Consider the following 19,734-nt stretch of genomic DNA (forward strand, 5'->3'; position numbering starts at 1 on the left):
ATATAATCTCTTGTGGCGAAAGTTTTTAAAAAGTGCCAAATTCAGAGAGATTAAATGTATTGATCAACAATATGCCTTAACTATAAATCGAGTTTTTTTTTAAAAAGGTCAAACTCAAAACTAGATAGGATTTGCTTCTTTCTTACCTTGCACAGACCCAACTTTTTAAAAAGTAAATCTAAATTCTGCATACCTGGAGATAAGACTGGGAAGCTTTTAGCCAGCCAATTTAAAAACTAAACAGGTTATTAGAGATTAGTAAGTACGATGGAGTGACTATGACTGATCATTTTGTGATAAACAAGGCTTTGTGTCAATATTATTGAAATAATTAAAGATTCAGCTTTTGTAGTGACATTTTTGGATAATTTAAATATTCCTTTGCTATCTTCAGAGAAGCAGTTATTGCTGGAGAAGCCAATTTCTTTTGAGGAGATTGCTGCAACAATTAACTCGTTGCAGTCCAATAAAATTTCTATTCCCAATTGTTTCCCAGCAAAGTTTTACAAGACTTTTTCCCATTTATTGATACCCAATTTGGATTTGGTTCTTTCTGAATCTTTAGCTGTTGAGAAATTACTGGATTGTAGCAGCTACTACAGTAGATCAGTAGATGCTACTAAATAAAGGCAAATGCACACAAAGGTAGTCAACTCAAGACTGGTTTATTGCAGACATACACAGACCTTTGGTTCCCTGCCTTTTTATGAGCTCGTTAGTGAACAGCTGCTGGTCCACATGACCAGCAGGTTAAAGCTATGAGCAATGAGTGCCCTGTGCCTTAAGGTAGGGGTTTCATCTGCTGTACTTTGGTGCCTAGCACTGTTAGCCCATGATGTGTTAGGTAAGTCTATGAACTGACAGTGGTGGTTCACAATACCATGCTGTATGCCCACTATATCACCCCCCTCCCTGTCAGAATTGTCACTGTAACTTAAGATGCAAGATATGCTTGACTTAGATGGATGTCCATGTTGCCTGGGTTGAGGGCACTGAAATGGTGAAGTAGGGTCTGTATGGGTGGGTTTAAGTCTATCCATGCTGAATAGGTGCAGATGCCTGCTTGACTTAGAGGGATGTCCATGTTGCCTGGGTTGAGGGCACTGAAATGGTGAAGTAGGGTCTGTATGGGTGGGTTTAAGTCTATCCATGCTGAATAGGTGCAGATGCCCTCCAATGTCTAATGTATATACCACTCCATCTCTTAATCACATGAAATGGTCCTTCATATGGTTTTAGTAATGATGCCTCGAAACTTGTCTTTGTATGAAGACAAATTTGGTGTTTAATAGTGATTGGGGCACTTGTTTTCTAGGTTTGCCATGCCAATGGGTAGAGGATGGTTTGCTGTTAACAATACCCTTGCAGAGTTGTTGCAGGACATTCATGTCTGAATTGCTAGTGAAGTGAATATCTCCTGGAACCATAAGGGCTGTACCATACATCAATTCTGTAGATGATCCAGACAGATCTTCTTTTGGAGCTGTTTGTACTCCTAGTAAAATCCAAGGTAGTTCATTGACCCATTTGGGGCTAGTAAGTCAAGCCTTCAGTGAAGATTTAAGTTGTTGATGGAATTGTTCCACCAGCCTGTTGGACTGCAGGTGGTATGCAGTAGTGTGGTACAACTGTGTACCACAAAAATGAGCCAAGGAAGCCCATAATGCTGAAGTGAACTGTGGTCCACAGTCTGAAGTTATATGTGTAGGCATTCCAAATCTAGCAATCCAATTTAAGATGAACGCTCTAGCACATGCCTCAGTATCATTGCCTGGTAATGGAATGGCCTCTGGCCAGCGTGTGAAGTGGTCTACTACCATGAGAATATACCTCATGTCCTGTGATACTAGTAATAGTCCAACCAGATCCACATGCACATGCTCAAATCTTCTGCGTATTGTTGGTAAAGGCTGCAGGGGTGCCTTGGTGTGGTGTTGAATTTTTTCAGTTTGGCAGGATATATACATTTGTGCCCATTGCATGGTCTTTTTTCAGCCCATGCCACATGTACTTGTTTGACATTATTTTGGCTGAAGTCCTGATGTGATAGATTGTGAATGTCCTCAAAAAGATGCCATCTCCAAGATAATGGGACCAATGGTCGAGGATAGCCCAACGATACATCACAAAGGAGTTCTGGACTCCCTTGTTGTGGTGCCACATGTTGAATGTAGAGTCCAATAATAGCTGTACTGTAAGCCTGTATATCTGGATCCACAGATTGTGCCGTAGCCAGTTCAGCAATGTTGACTCCACCTTGAATATGGCACACACTTGATCTAGAGAGCACATCTGCGACCAAATTGTCCTTTCCCGAAATATGATGTACGTCTGCAGTAAACTCCGAAATGTAGGACAAATGTCGTTGTCTTGCTGACCAAGGATCTGTGACTTTGCGAAAGGCAAAAATGAGCAGTTTATGGTCTGTGAATATGGTGAAATGTCGACCTTCCAAGATGTAACAAAAGTGCCTATAGCCAGATAAAATGCTAATAGTTCTCGATCAAAGGCATTGTACTTCATTTCTGCTGGTCTTAGATAACGACTAAAGAAGGCAAGGGGCTTATAATGGCCATTGATGTATTGTTCTAGAACTGCACCCACAGCTGCTCCAGAGGCATCTGTGCTGTGTCAAAACAGCTTCAGGATTTGGATGCGCAAGCATTGCTGCTTTGGCTAATGTCTCTCTGGGAGACATAAATGTGGCCTTTGCGGTCCAGGTAATGTTTTAGTTTGGAGCAGAGATGATGTCAAACGGGGGTTGCAGGATGTCAGCAATCCTGGGAATAAATCTGCGATTTAAAAAAAATTATCATTCCCAAAATCTTTTTTTTAATTAAACTTTATTTATTTGAAGAATCATTAATAGTAATACAAAATACATTCCATAAATAAAATTTAATATGAATATATATTAATTTTTTTAAAAAACGAGATCACCCCATCAGCCAGCTCTCAAGGAGAGCTAAAAATATATAAACAGAAACTAAAAGTATATAATAAATCAAAATATATCAAAATGCATATATTCCAAATATAGTAACCATTTATGAACAAAAAATGAATAATTGTCATGCAAATTGTATGTAATTTTTTCCATAAGCTTTCAATTCATTATGCCATCGCATTATATTAATCACTATATTATCTTTCCATGTACCTGCTACACATTTTTGAGCTACAGACAATGCTAAATATATAAATGCAATTTGAAATTTATCCAATCATAATCTCCTTAAAGGAATCGTATAACCCATTAAAAAAAAATAGATGGATCTAATGGTAACTTAAAATTATATAATTTTTCCAAAATTAACTTGATTTCATCCCAGAATCGTTGTACATACACACAAGACCAATCAGCATGTAAAAAAAAAAGTTCCAGTACATACACCACATCTAAAGCAAGAATTCGAATTACTAAAACCATATTTTTTCAATTTCTCTGGGGTTAAATGCAACTGATGTAGAAAATTATAATTAACCATTCCATGCCGTACATTCATCAATTTAGTAACACTATCATGACACACATCTGCCCAGTAGTTTTCAGGAAAAACAAAAGCTAAATAATTTTCCCATTTAAGCTTAGACTTCTCCCATTCTGACTTATCCATATTGTCTTGTAATACTTGGTACATAACAGAAATATAACCCCTTTTTGGTATAGAAGAAATCAAAGACTCAAATTCCATCAATACAGGTAAAATCATCTCTGTACCATGCACATTTTTTCACCAAATATTGAAGCTGATAATGAACAAAAAGAATTTTCAGCAATATCAAAATGCTCTTTCAATTGATTGAAAGAAAGAAACTGTCCTTTAATGTTAAACAATCCTGTAATGTTTTTATACCCTTAGAATCCCAACTCTTTAAATGACAATTAAACATTGGAAAAAGAAATAAGCTGATTATTATATAATGGAGTTAAAATTGACAATTTACCTTTTGATCCTAAAATCTTATTTTTTTAATCCATAATTTTAATAAACATTTTCATATCGGCATATTAAATTCCCTCAACAAATTTACATTCCAAGATGGCGCTGACGCATCACGGGCTAGCAGTGCTGGGTGCCAAAGATGGCAAGATGGTGTAGAGGGCAGACGTGCGATCCCACCCCTCCTCAGCCAGTTTTTTAAGCACCTGTCTTTAAAGTTTATCTAAGTGATTAAAAGTTGTATCTTTATTTTTGGGAACATTAGTGGGTCATAATGTCGACTCGTGTTTAAAAAAAAACGAAAGCTCAATTACAGAAGAAATTACCTTTTAAAAGTGCTGAAGAATTGAGGCCTACCTGTCCAGCTGAAGCCACAGAATTGTCGTTTTGAACCTTCAAAGGCACAGAGAACTCCTGCCAGGCTGAGTATTACACCGGCGCCGACCTTGTCTCCACAAGATGGCGCCGGCACGTTGACGAGCTCAGATGGAGTTGATTCGCGCGTTCGCAATGTCAGACACACGGGCGACCCAGCTGAGAGAAGAGTACTTGAGCCTGGGCTGCTGTCGGGTGAGCCGGGGACGTGCAGAATGGCGTCAGAAGTTATCTCTGCGCAGTCCCTAGCCTTGCCGGGCATGCGCGGTGCTTCTAAGGTCCATGAATTACTGGACCTCCCACTGTGGTTGGGATGCCGCTGTCGGGTGTGCAGATCCGCAGCCGCACCGGGAAGGGCCCGACAATGTTGGAAGTAGAGGAAGACTTGCTTTTAACGAGAAGTTCACGGGAACAATTGGAGGTGGAGTCCAGAGAAGGTAGGCCTCAAAATATGGAACTGGAACCTGGAATGGAGTCTGTTTGTGCAGTCTTGGAAGGGTTTGCCTATCATGGAAAATATGTCTAAACAAATGACTCAAGGATTTCTGGATGTGACAACTAAAATATCTAATATGTCTGAAGATGTATCTAATATGTCTGAAGATGTATCTACAGTTGAGAGGGATGTCAGTAAATGTATTTAATCAGTGGAAACAGTGCAAGAAATTTTTTTTTTAAATTGAAACTGCTTTTTCTGAATGTAAAATTCATGTTGTACGTAATAAGGAAAAAATAAGAGAAAGTGGAAGATTTGTTTGTGGATTGGGGAATCCAGAAGAAAGACTTACTGAAAAAAATTGATTCATTGGAAAATCAAAGTCGGAGAAACAATGTGAAAATTGTGGGTCTTCCAGAAGACATTGAAGGGTCTGATCCAATAAAATTTTTCAAGAGTTAGATTCCCGAGGTGTTGGGCAAAGAGTTTTTTTTCGGAAGGTTTAGTATTGGAGAGGGCACATAGAGCATTATGAAAGAAACCGTTAACGGGACAACCACCACGAGCGATCTTAGTTCGGTGCCTGAACTATCAAGACAGAGAAATTATACTACGGTGGGCGGGACAGAAAGGAAGACAAAGTCAATCTCAAAGTCGATCTCCAATGATGATTCAAAATAAGTTTTTTTACGCAGATTTGAGTCAAGAAATTATTAGACGATGATGGGAATTTAATTTGGCTAAAGAAATACTGTGGTGGAAGGGTTATAAATTTGCTTTTCGATATCCTGTGTTAAAAGTCTTTTATGGTATCTTTCAATCTCAATTTTTTGAGAATGATCATGATGCATTAATTTTTGCTAATTCATTACCGGATTTACAAGGACATGGAAGAGTTTTGCCACCGTCGCCTGAAAAGAATGGAAATGGGCAGATTGGGAAAAATGGAAAGAAAGATGTTTTAACACAAAGTCTTATTGACATTGAAGATCCAGAACAATAATTGGGAATGGAGTCATTTGGTTGAATATATTTACTGTACTGGATTGTATTAATGTGAATGATGTATTTCTGGCTGGGGGGGGGGGGGGTGGTTAGCACTGAAATCTTTGATGGTCATCTGCCACTAGTGGGGTTGACCACACCCAGTTTTTTAGGGCATTACTACCTTTGGGTAGTTTTTTTTTTGGGGGGTATAATTATTTTTTATATATACTTTCTTTCAAAAATATTTAGGGGAGGGAGAGTGGTTTTAATTTACTAGAAGGGGAGTGACATTTTGTAGTAAGTGACTATATTGTTAGTTTGTAAAGATGTCTAATTTGAAATTTGCAACTTTTAATGTTCAGGGGTAAAATAATCCAATTAAGCGAAAGTGAGTTTTGGTGTATTGGCAAATTGATATTGCCTTTTTACAAGAAACACATTTGACTGAAAAAGAACACTTGAAATTGAAGAGAGATTGGGTTGGGCATGTTTTTTTTCTTAATTTAATTCAAAGGCATGGGGTATAGCAATTTTAATTCATAAGAATTTGTCTTTTGAGTTGCAAACTATGGAAGGGAATGCTGGAAGGGTTTTAAAGGTGAATTGTAAAATTTTTACTGAATCTTGGACTTTGCTTAATGTTTATGCACCTAACATGGATGATGAGTGTTTTATTTCGGATGCTTTTTTGTTTTTAAATCAAGCTAATAAAAATATTTTAGTTGGGGGAGATTTTAATTGTGTCTTGGATCCTTTGTTGAATAGATCCCCAAAAAGTATAAAGAAATCAAAGATGGCGATACAAATTGGGGCCTTGATGAAGGATTTAAATTTGGTGGATATTTGGAGAAGGGTTAATCCTACATAGGAGTTTTCTTTTTATTCGTCTCGACATGATTCATTTTCTCGAATAGATTTTTTTTTAGTATCGGCACATTTAGAAGGAAGGGTATTTCAGTCAGAACATAAGCAGCTCATTCTTTATTAATTTTTTCTTATGCAAGTTCAGAAGTGGTAAGTTTATCTTATAGATGGAAATTTAATACAATGTTGAAAAAGCCAGAGTTTGTCATCTTTGTTAAAGAACAGATTACTTTTTTGTCTGAAAAAGTTAATTCCCAAAAACTTCTGTAGCCTTTTGATGTTGACAGGTCTGGAGAATGTACAGATGTCGTCTACCTTGCCTGATAATGAAGATATGCCATCTACTGTAATTTTATGCCCTATGAATTTTATGGTTGACTTGCCAAATTGACACTTGTCAAGGTTAATTGTCAGACCAAAGTCTTGGAGCCTTTGGAAAAGACAGCGCAAATGAAGGTGGTGATCTTCCTCATTTTGACTTGCTACAAGGATGTCATCCAAGTCAATGTACGCAAAGTATAAATCTCTGCCTAGAACGTCCATACACTGCTGAAAAGTTTGCGCGGCATTCTTTAAGCCAAATGGCATTCTGAGGAATTCAAAAAGACCAAAGGCATAATAATTTCTGTCTTGGGAATATCATTCTCACTAATTGGTATCTGATGATATCCCTTAACCAAATCAATCTTTGAAAATACGCGCCAATGATGCAGATGGGCGGTGAAATCCTGTATGTGTGGAATTGGGTATCTGTCAGGTGTAGTGTCATCATTAAGCCTACGGTAGTCGCTGCAGGGTCTCCATCCGCCTGTCTTCTTGGGTACCATATGCAAAGGTGAGGCCCAAGGGCTGTTTGAGCGTGGGATGATACCCAATTCTTCCATTGCTTTAAATTTTACCTTTGCTGATGCAATTTATCAGGTGCAATTTATCTATGTAATGAGACACACCAGGGGCTGTTCTTGAGGCATTGAAGTTAGGGGTGAGAATGAGCAGTATATGCGTTTTTGTGTAATGTATCTACTCAGAGCTGTGAAACTCTCCCCTTGATGCACACCAATGGATATTTCTAATTTTCTGCGTTTTAAGTCTACCAAAAAGTCATGGGAATGTAAAAAAATTCCACACCCAAAATGGGTTGAGCGACAGAAGCGAGGAGACAATTCCAATGGAATGTGGTTCCACCTATTCCGATTGCGACTCCTCTAGTGCCGAAATTTGGAATGGCGGTTCCATTTGCTGCTTGCAGGGTCAAGTGGCGTTTTTATGCGTCCTTTCAAAATAGGTCGGCAGGAGCAAACTAAGTTCACCACCTGCGTCTACAAGGAATTTGCGCTTACCTGCATTGTCCTGAAGATACAATAGGCCTGAATGTCCAGCAGCTGCCGAGGCTACTACTGACAGCCAGCTCTCTCGTTTCCAGACTTTTTGTAGTAGGTACGTGACTGGATGCACTTATGGGCATTTTATCCCCAGTGGTGATGGTAAAAACATCACTCTTGATGTACATCATCACGTTCCTCTTTCTTGGATTGGACTGCAGATACAGGAGGCTGGAAGGATGCGTGAGATGCTTCTGCTGCAAAAACTGAATGTATTCGGGCAGACTCTTGTGTAGGAATATGATGGAGCTTGTCAGCCTCTTGAGGCATGTCATGAGGACGGCAGAAATCCATTTTACCAATGGATATGGCAACCAGAGCTGGAAGTTTTGACAGAAAGGAGGTTTCGAAAAGCAGACGATGGGAATGACCAGCTGACATTGCCAGCAATCTCATTCATCAGGTCTGATGGATTCTTGTCACCTTCCATGTTCAAAAAACACATGCCACACTCATGCCGAGTAAGTTCCAATGTGTCAAGAATAAACTGGCAAGACATGGTGTACTGGTCTGCTGCCGAAGATGAGCAATAAATTAGTTTACTCATGATGCAGTGGCCGCATCCAATGTACTCACGACATGCCAAAATTTTGTGTCTTCTACCATTATACCCCGAAGACAAAACTGGGTTTCAGTTTGAAGAAACCAAATTTGAGGCTCATGTGTTCAGAAAGGAGGCAAATGAAGTCCAACTGCCATGATAGCAGCAGTTGTTGAAATTTCCTCCTTTTCCATAATGATTCAAATTCATTGAATCTTAACTTTGGGGTCACCAATTTGTAGCAGCTACTAATGGTAGATGCTACTAAATAAAGGCAAACACACACAAAGGTAGTCAACTCAAGACTAGTTTATTGCAGACAGACACAGACCATTTATTCCCTGCCTATTAATGAGCTCATTAGTGAACACCTGCTTGTCCACATGACCAGCAGGTTAAAGCTATGAGCCATTAGCACCCAGTGCCTTTAGGCAGGGGCTTCATCTAATCCACTTGTTGTACTTTGGTGCCCAGCACTGCTAGCCTGCAATGTGTCAGGTAAGTCACAGGATACTTTTTATGAAGCTTCAATCTCTCTTTTTCCTAAAAAGAATAAAGATTCTCTGACTGTTCTTCCTACAGGCCAATTTCTCTTTTGAATACTGATGCTAAGATACTATCTCAGATTTTGGCCTGCAGGCTTGAAAATATCATGCCCCTTATTATCTCTGAAGATCAAACTGGATAGGGGTAAATTATCGGCTTTGACTCTGTTGTATAAAAATCAACTTATTTCTTTTTCAACACATAATCAAAATTTATTGCATTGGAGATTTAAAGGTGTGAAAAATTTGGGAGATTGTTTTAAAGAGGGTAAGTTTTTAATCTTTTAATCAGGTGAGGGAAGGTTTTGGTATTGATAACTTTATTTTATTATTAAATTTGATCTTTGGTAAAATGTATGTTTGGTAGAGATATGATTTTACCTAAAATGACTAAATTTGAGACTTCTTCTGAAGGTACCAGAGAAGGGTTATATATCATCTATGTATCAAATATTACAGGATGGTATGGATAAAAAGGGTTGGGATAGATCTAAAATTAAATGGGAAGTGGATATTGGTTTTATTTTTTCTGAAGATGATTGGTTAGATATCTGTTATGATAGTGTAACTAGATTGATAAATGCATGTTATGCAATGATTAATTATAATTTTTTAACATCAATTATATTTGATACCTGAAAAATTAAAAAATATATGGTTTTCATGAATCAGATTTGTGTTTTAGATGTGGTGATACGGTTGGAACTTTTTTCATGCTGTTTGGTTATGTATACATATACAATCTTTTTGGAAGGAAGAAGTTCAATCTTTTTTAGAATACCTGTATAAGATTAAAATAGTTTTAGATCTCCTTTGGAAAGTTGGCTGAAGGGGGGGTTCTTTTCTATATATAAAAAAAAATGTTTGTTTAATTGCTGTATTTGTCATATTATTTGTTTTTTGAACGAATAAATAAAGTTTAATAAAAAAGATCAAACTGGCTTTATTAAGGGTCATTAATTCACAATTTAATATCTGTTGTCCATTAAATATCCATTATTCTCCCACTGTTTCACCTTCTGAATTTATTCTTTCACTGGATGTTGAGAAAGCCTTTGACAGAGCAGAATTCAATTATTTATTTAATGTATTAGAGAAATTTAACTTTGATCTAAATGTATTAATTGGATTAAATTAATATATTTATCCTATTTTTCCATTTTTACAAATTCAATAAAATCTAAACCATTCAAGCTTTACCATAGAACTTGACAAGGTTGCTCTTGAAGCTCATTATTATTTATCTGTCATTAGAACCATGAGCTGTGGCCCTTTGGCAATCTGATGATATTTCTAGAATTATAAGAGGTGAGAATGCTTATAATGTCTTGCTTTATGTGGTTGACCTTCTGTTGTATAAATCTGACCCTGATCATTTGATTAAAGTTATTTTATCACTCCATCAATTTGGTCAATTCTCAGGATATAAATTCAATCTCCAGAAAAGTGAGAGGTTTGTTTTGAACTCTTCCAGCTTTCTCGACCTTTCTGTTTTAAAATTTCTAAAAATCAGTTTAATTATTTAGGTGTTACTGTTAGCAAGAGCTTAAATCATTTGTTTAAGGAGAACTTTCCCACCTTAATAAACCATATCAAGAAGTCCTTAGCTCAAGGGTCTCCTCTCTCATTGTCCTTAATTGGACACATTAATGTCATTAAAATGAATATACTACCTAAGTTTCTATATATTTTTCAAGCTGTACCTGTATTTGTTCCCAAAACTTTTTAAAAATTTGTTTGATTCTATTATCTCTTGTTTGGAAAAATAAATGCCCCCATCTTAATGAAACTTTTCTTCAAAACCCTAAAAAGAAAGGGGGTTTTGCATTGCCTAATCTGAAATTTTATTACTGGGCAGCTAATATTAGATGAATTACTTTTTAGATCATCATAATGATGGACAGGACTCTGCAAGTTGAATTAAAGTAGAAATCGAATCTACTAAGAAGTCGTCTCTTATTTCGATAGTTGGGACACCATTTCCTTTTCCTTTTTCTAAATTAACTGACAATTTTGTCATTAACCATATGTTGAGAATTGGGTATCATTGTAGAAAACATTTTGGATACCATAGATTTCTGCTAGGCAATACCCTTTTAGCTAATTTTTTTTTATTTTCTGGACAAGATTTTGGTTTTCATGAAAGGTTGGAGTTAGGTATCCAATCCTTTTATTGTTCAAAATTTGGCTTCATTTGAACAATTATCTTCTAAGTTTAAACTATCTAAGCATTATTTTTTTAGATATTTACAGATTAGGAGCTTCCTGAATTCCTTGCTATTGAGACTCATTCAAGGTCTGGAATTAAATATGATAGAAGAAATTTCTAATTTTAAGGTGAATCATTAAAAAGTTGAAAACAGCTCTTTGAGTCATTATTGTTGTCTAGTGGCGATTCTCTGGAAAAAAGACTAAGAAATTATGGGAGCAAGATTTTTAACATTTATTTTCTGATGCTACATGGGATTCTATTTTGAAATTGATAAATTCATCTCTCTGTGCCCGACACTCATATGAAGTTCACTTGGCTAAATTCTATTCTAATATTCAAAATGTGACAGATATAAGATTGAGAGGGTATTCTGTTTCATATGTTTTAGTCATGTTCTTCTCTTTCTATCTGTTGGGAAAGTATTTTTTGTACCTTTAGTTTTCAATATTAATTTGACTCCTAATCCTTTTCTGTCCTGTTTGGAACAAGTAAACCAAATAACTTGAATATGTCTGGGCTACAATGCCTTTGTTCTCCAGCTCGCTAGAAGAGCGATAATAGTGAGATTGGAAGATGCTGTCCCTCCTACTTGCATTCAATGACCATCTGATGTAATGGCATGCCTGACTTCAGAAAATAAATTAGATGTTCTACTACTGAAATTAACTTTAACTTTGTAAGTTTATTGGGTCCTTTTTCTTAAATACTTTCGTATTTATAAGATTATTTAGATCCTGTTTTGTGCTTTGATTGTTTTCCCTTTTACAGTAGTGGAACACATGTTTAATTAATAACTTCACAAGGGAGGGGTTAGATTATGAGCATAATTTTTGCATGTTGTATTTTTTTTTTAGCTTTGTCTTTTTCAATGTATCATAGGTTATTTGGAGACATATGTAATTGTATATTAACTTGTTGGATACTTATTCTTCTTATTACCTATGTATGATTTACTGATAAAACTCAATAAAAAATATTGAAAAAGGAAATTGTATTCCTCTTTAAGCATCTCTAGCATCATAGCCTACACAAGCCACTCTGGAGTAGAAAATTCCAGAGATTTACTTACCATTCTTTGCAAGAATAAATTCCTTCGCATCTCCACATGAAATGACCCTTCGATCCTTTCCTCTCCCTCTGTGGTAATTATATAATCTCATTTAAAACTATCAGGGAGTGGAAACATTTCAGCAGTAATTCTGGCATACCCATTAGGATTCGATGCGTTCCAGTAAGATCATCTTTCATTCCAAAATCCAAAGAATATAGATTTTAGTCATTTGTCATAGGATATCCTTCTCTACCACTAAGTGTATGTAATATTAGAGTGTGTGTGTGTGTGTGTATGTATATATATATATATATATAAAAAAGATTGTCAACCAATAGCACTTGTATCAACAGTGAAGTGTTTTGAAAGGCTGTTGATGAAGCCTATCAGCTCCTTTCTGAGTGGTGACATGAATACATTCCATTTCACCAATCGTAGTAACAGGTCTACAGCAGATGCCATCTCATTGGCTCTACATCAAGCCCTGGAACACCTGGATAGAAAAGATGCATACATCAAGATGCTCTTTATTGTCTACGGTTTGGCACATAACACCATCACCCCCTCAAAACTGATCAGCAAACTCCAAGACCTGGGAATTAACACCCCACAATGTAATTGGATCATGGATTTCCTCACCTCCAGACCATAATCAGAGAAGATTGGTAAAAAATTTTCCTCCGCAATCTTAATCAGTACAGGAGCACCACAGGGCTGTGTTCTTGGCCCCCAATCGACTCGCTTTACACCTACGACTGTGTGGCTCAGTACAACAATAACACCATCTACAAATTTGCTGATGATATTAGGGTAGTAGGTTGTGTAAAGGAAGGGGATGAGTCATCCTACAGGATGAAGATTGAAAACTTGGCTGAAAGGTGCACCAACAACAACCTTGCAATCAATGTCACCAAAATTAAGGAGCTGATTGACTTCAGGAAAGGAAAGTCAGAGGTTTCCAATCCAGTGATCATTCAGAGATCAGAGGTGAAGAGGTTGAGCAAATTTAAGTTCTCATTATCTCGGAGGATCTTTCCTAGACCCAACATACCAATGGCATTGTGAAGAAAGCATATCCGGGCCTCTACTTTCTCAGCAGTTTGTGGAAGTTTAGTATGACATCAGCAACCCTGGCAAATTTCTACAGTGATGTAATAGAAAAAGTGCTGACTGGCTCCATCATGGTCTGGTATGGAAACACCAATATCCCTGAGTGTAAAGCCCTCCAAAAGGTAGTGGGCACAGCCCAGAACATCACAGGCAAAACCCTCCCCACTGCTGAGTACATATACAGGGTGCGCTAGCAGCAGCAATCATCCTAGACCCTTACCACCCAGCACAAGCTCTTTTCTTGCTGCCGTCATCAGGAAAGAGGTATAGGTACCACAAGACTCACACCACCAGTTTCAGGAACATCTGCTACCCCTCCACCATCGGACTACTCAACAACAAACTCAATTACAGACTCATTTATGGACTCTTACTTATGCACTTTATTGATTTTCTTTTTGTTCTCTTTGTATTGCAGTCAGGTTGTTGATAGTTCTTTGTTTATGTACATGTTTTATGTTGTGTACAGTTTATTTTTTGCACTATCAATTAGTAATTCTGCTGCATCTGCAGGGAAAAAGAATCTCCGAATTATAAATGATGTCATGTATGTACTCTGACAATAAATCTGATCTATATGATGGTGTAGCAGCCATGTAGTAGGCCGAGTGGGCGCACAGTGCAGTATCGTGAACTGTTGCTGGTGCGGTTCTTCGGCGGGCATGTGGACCCAGAAGACAAACAGCTGGGTACTCACCCATTTAATGGACTGCACGCATGCAGTGCTGCGTGCCGAGTAATAGCACGTTGATTTGCTGAGTCTCCTGTCAAAAGGCGCGGCACTCTCACTGTGCTTAATTTAAACCTGCTGATCTAGGGGATCGGCAGAAAACTCATAATGATGTCACCACCCTGTCCTATGGAGCCCAGGACATGAGGTAAAAGAAGCCTGTAAAGTCCAAATAAAACAGTCTTGTGTTGACTAACCTGGTGTATGTGTATTGCTTTAGTAGCTCTACCGAAGTAGCCACTACAATATGTGTTCTTTATGAATCCTTAACATGATCTGTCCATTTTCTGTGTTCACACAAATACAGCCAAGGAACAAAAAACTCAAAACAATGCATCTCTGTTTATTCAGATTCCTCTGAGTGGTGGCTTTGTGCAACTTGGAAAAGTTTGCTTGGCCCAACATGTCCACGTTGACCACGATGACTGTCTGTGTTCGTCCCATATCCCTGTAAACTTGAGCAAATAATGACATGCTGGAGAAACTGAGCAGGCACAAAGTATCCCAGTCTGAGATGTTTATTGACCATTTCTATCCATGGATGCTGCCTTATTTGCTGAGTTGGTCCAGCATCTCACTGCTTGCTTAAGATTCCAGCATCTAACTGTTTGTTTTTCACCCTAAGCCTTCACAATCCATGAACCTGTCCAAATACTTTTTAAACACTGTAATTCTACCTGTTTTCTACTTCCTATGACAGCTCACACCTTATGCTCATCAACCTCTTTGTAGAAAAACTTCTCCCTCTGGTCCCTTCATCTTTTCCTTTTCATCATAAGCCAATGCCCTTTTGATTTGGAGTTTCCTAGCTCGGGAAAAATACTGTGATAAGCCATCTTATCTATACCCCTCATGATTTTATAAACTCCTCAGCCTCCTTCCCTGTGAGGAAAACAACCTCAACCTCACAGAAAGCCTCCCTGGATTTCTCTGCAAACATTGCTGCAGCCCAGAAAATAGTAGCCTTAAAGAGGTACAGATTTAATCAATTGAAATTTTTTTTTGAATTGATATTGTTTTTGATATTTTTTGTATTTTGAGGAAATCAACGAATTTAAGGTTAGTGCGGGAAAGATGTGGTGAGATAAAAAGATCTGTTATGATCTGATTGAATTGTAGAACTGGAGCAAATTTATGCTTTTTTACGTTCTGAAGTCGACCATTATTGCTCAGCACCAATGTGCAAAAATCACAGTTCCAATTTTGGATTGATTTACTCTGAAGAGGTTTATGGGGAACGAAGTTTTGTGTTTTCATTGGGCTTGTGAAAATGTACATTCTAATATTCATAAGTATCCAGACTCCAATATAATTTTGTTTTGACCTATTAATTGTTTTCAGGAAATGGGTGACACTAGCAAGGCCAACAATTCCTGTCCACCCCTAAATGTGTTTGAGAAAATGCTCCATTCCTTTTCTTTCTTTGGCTTGGCTTCGCGGACGAAGATTTATGGAGGGGGTAAATGTCCACGTCAGCTGCAGGCTCGTTTGTGGCTGACAAGTCTGATGCGGGACAGGCAGACACGGTTGCTGCGGTTGCAGGGGAAAATTGGTTGGTTGGGGTTGGGTGTTGGGTTTTTCCTCCTTTGTCTTTTGTCAGTGAGGTGGGCTCTGTGGTCTTCTTCAAAGGAGGTTGCTGCCCGCCGAACTGTGAGGCGTCAAGATGCACGGTTTGAGGCGATATCAGCCCACTGGCGGTGGTCAATGTGGCAGGCACCAAGAGATTCCACCTGAAAGAGATATGCCCAAGGTTCTGTTAGGCCAGGATTTGCAAGATTTAATTACTTCAATGAAACTTTATTATGGTGATATTCTTTCATGCCTACTTCCCCTATATTTCCTGTTGGTAGTGCTTGGAGATTTGTGAGATGTGTCAGGTCTGTGTCTAACTACAGTGAATTTTATAAATAGTATACACTGCAACTACTGGTGCAAGAACGGATAAGTCTTTGGGGTGATGGATTCAATGAAAATTTAAATAAGGAGGTTGATTTTTGTCTATTGTTGTGTTTTTGATCATTGAGTTGCTCTTGGTAAATGGAGAATATTCCATCACATGGAAAATCTGTGGGATGTCAGAGGTGAATTACTTGTCACAGCAGCCTTCAACGTGCTATCAGCTACTCTTTATGTGGCCAGTTCTCCTGAATTTCTGGTCAACCTTACTCTCTCTTGTTGGAGACAGCCATCACTTGGCACAAAGGTTACTTGGCCGCCTTAGCTGAATGTTGAAATTTATTTAAAAAAAAAATGTTGGATATATTCAATTGGTCAAACAGCATTTGTAGAAAGAGTGATTTCGTAAACATTTCAGAGTTAACCTTTTTGTTAATTCACATACTACCTTACCTGCTGAATGTTTCATGTGTTTTCTACTTTGATTCCAGATTTTCACCTGGAGGAACTCTGTAGCTACCATATAAAATATTATAATTCATGTTTAAAACTAATTATTATATTTGAAATCCTGGTTACTGAAAAGATGGTTTGTGTTACCTATCCCCATTATTTATCTGTTTTAGTTCTAATATAATTGTGGTGAATCAGCACTGACTTCTCTGCAAGACCAATACATCCTTCCAGAAGTGTCCCAAAAATGAGCTTCATTCTGCCTGTTCATAATGGTAACAGTTATTTCCATTATGTTCTAGTCCTTTGAAATGAAGGACATTTGTCATTCCCCTGTCTAATTTCGACTGGTAATGCTAACCAGCCTTTAGTTATTTCTATACTTGGACAGAAAATCACTCTGTTGCTGTACAATTCTCATTTTCTTTCCGTCAAAGCTAATGTGGACGACCTTGAACTCTCCACATTGAATGATTAAACAACGACCAGAGTTTTGCCCATTCATATAATTTATCAGTTTTTCTTTACAATTTTCCGCTCTGAGCCACACAATTTACCATGCATTCTAACTTAGCATTGACAGCAAACTTAGATACAGGGGTTTCTACGTCAATGATGAATGTAAGTTGAGGCTCCCATACAGATACTTTGTGAATGCTAAAAAAAATCCTTATTTTTGTATTTTGTATTGGTTCTCAACCTTCCCACTCACATACCACCTTAAGCAATCCCTTACTAATCACAGAACACTTATGGCATAGGAACTGCTTAAGATGAAATGTGAGTTTAGGGGGGCAGTTTGAAAATGATTGGCTTGTGTGCTCACTACTGACTTTGTTAATAATATGCAGAATACTACTTAGGCAAACATTAACAAATGATCCAATTTACCATTGTCTGCATTCATTTTGACAGGGTATTCAAATCTCAGTTAGGATTATTCTGGAATTGTATTTGACATTAAGATTTTGACAATTTTGTTTATTTTCCACATTATCTATAATATTCAACAGCACTAAACTCAAGTTTCTGTAGAGTATAACATTTGGTCAATCAGTCAAAGACTGGACAATGGCAAGAGAAAAGCAAACATTTTACCCATATTGAAAAATAGTTATTGGTATTGTGTTTGGAATCAGGAAGTTTATTGAGCCCCTTCTTGAACAGTAAATTTTTAATTGATCGCAAATACTGAATTGTTTTTTTATACAAGATGCTGGTGTGCATCCTTGCATTACTTGTTTCCTTCACTGTTGTTTAAATATTCTGACATTGCTCAGCTACTCCATTTAGATGTCAGATGATAAGAAAATAGCTAAGAAGCATACAAAACAATTTTCTATCACAAAACCATTAACTTACAATGAGTCAAACTGTGGTCTTTTGTCAAAAATCCCTTCCTTCAGTAGATGCTGATATAATTTTTTTTTCACTTTTCCAATATGAATTTTGTAGTGGCAAATATTTTCATGTACTTCTAACCATTTAGATGGACAATCAGTAAGTTCTAGATAATTGCACTACTATTTAGACAGAAATCTGCATGAAATCTTTAAGGTTTTATTGGCTGAGCCCATATTTGCAATGGCATGTATACATCTGCTGAACTGAAAGATTTTATTGACTCAGCTTTTTTTAGATCATGATCCAGATCTGTCTGGTACAGAAAAAAAAATGAGCAATTGTACGCCTGGTATAACTTTGCTTTAAAACTGCAGCACATTGATGATATGGCATTTAAGAAAATAAATAAATTTAGACATACAGCAGGGCAACTTGCATTTCTGGCTCATGAGCCATGGCACCCAAATATCCCAATTTATTTGCAATCCCTGTACGTTTGGAAGAGTTGGAATCCAGAACACCCAGAGAAATCCCAAGCAAACATACAAGGAGAACATACAATCTCCTTAAAGATAGTGCCAAATTTTAACCTGTGTCACTGGCGCTGTAACAGCGCTTCACGACCAGTGCCACCTTCAAACTTTGATTATATGATCATTCATTTTGTCATAAGTGAAATTGTCTAAATCTTCATCTGAACAATTTGTTAACTATGACTAACTTCCAGGCATGTTTTCATCATTTTTCATTCGCAACTGGCTCTTGTTTGATCTGCAATTTCAGAAGCTAATACTTGAGAGCGTCATTCACTAACTTGGCACATCTCAAAATAAAACAGCCACAGCATTCTGTTTCAATGTCTTGTATTCTGTTTGTGGTAATACTGTGATTTAAAAACCATTGTCCATCCTTGCATTTGGCCAGTGAACTTCAGACACTAAATTGCCAACAATGGTTTGAGAGCTGTTGTATAAACTGAATTCCAACAAACAACTGATGAAACTTCCTGATGCCAAGTAAGATACGAAAGGCTCCTTCTTGATTTGGCTGTAATAACAGATAACTGCTCCAAATGTCATACCACGAACCATCAAATCTTTGAAGTTATCATGGTTGACATGGAGAATTTCAGTCCTTAACTGCATGTATCACTCTGTTACAGTTTATCATACATGTACCATTTTGTGCATGCCTCTGAAGTGGCAAGAACAGTGCTTTCTCTCTAACAGGAAGAAAACCATCTGCATCCTCTTTTAGGTCCATATAAATCCATTTCATGTGGTAATGTACATTTATTCAACTTAGTTTCACATTGCACCAATGCAACTGCATTAAGACTTCTGTCTGAATTTGAAAATTTTTCTCTTCAGTGTGACACAAATAGGGGTGTACTGCATGTAGAATTTCAACCTTGGTGGCTTGCAAATATATTAGAAGATAGCTTCATGCAAAATATGGATTTGGGTTTAAAAAATCTACTGTGTATTGATAATTGTTACTTATTGGCTATCCTGGCAAAGTCTGAATTGTGCATATTCACAAGATAGATCCAATTTTGTACAACAAGACAGAAAAGTGCTGGTGAAAGTCATTAGAGCATGAAGCAATTCTAGGGGATGTAAAGGGTAACCAACAGTTTGAGTCTGAGCCCTTTGTCAAGGTAAGAGCAGAAAGCAGGCAGGCACCTGAATAAAAAGATGTTGGGAGGAGGAGGAATGGGTAACTGGTAAGAGGTCATGGGTGAAAGGGTAGAAGGGAAAACAGCTGAGCTGACAGGGTGAGGAAGTAGCTCTTTGAATGGCGAGGGAAGGGGAGAGGCGAAGACCTGGAGAAAAGGAGACCGAGGGATGGGGAAAGAGAGAGA

General features: G+C 37.5%; 1 protein-coding gene across 1 annotated transcript in view; it reads left to right on the forward strand.

The window, feature by feature from the left end:
• The window catches only part of pou6f2 (POU class 6 homeobox 2), a 652,592-nt gene that overhangs the window by 1,514 nt on the left and 631,344 nt on the right, over window positions 1-19,734 (forward strand). The gene's annotated exons all lie outside the window — the stretch shown is intronic.

Source organism: Narcine bancroftii, chromosome 2, assembly GCF_036971445.1.
Source record: "Narcine bancroftii isolate sNarBan1 chromosome 2, sNarBan1.hap1, whole genome shotgun sequence".
Classification (NCBI taxonomy): Eukaryota; Metazoa; Chordata; class Chondrichthyes; order Torpediniformes; family Narcinidae; genus Narcine; species Narcine bancroftii.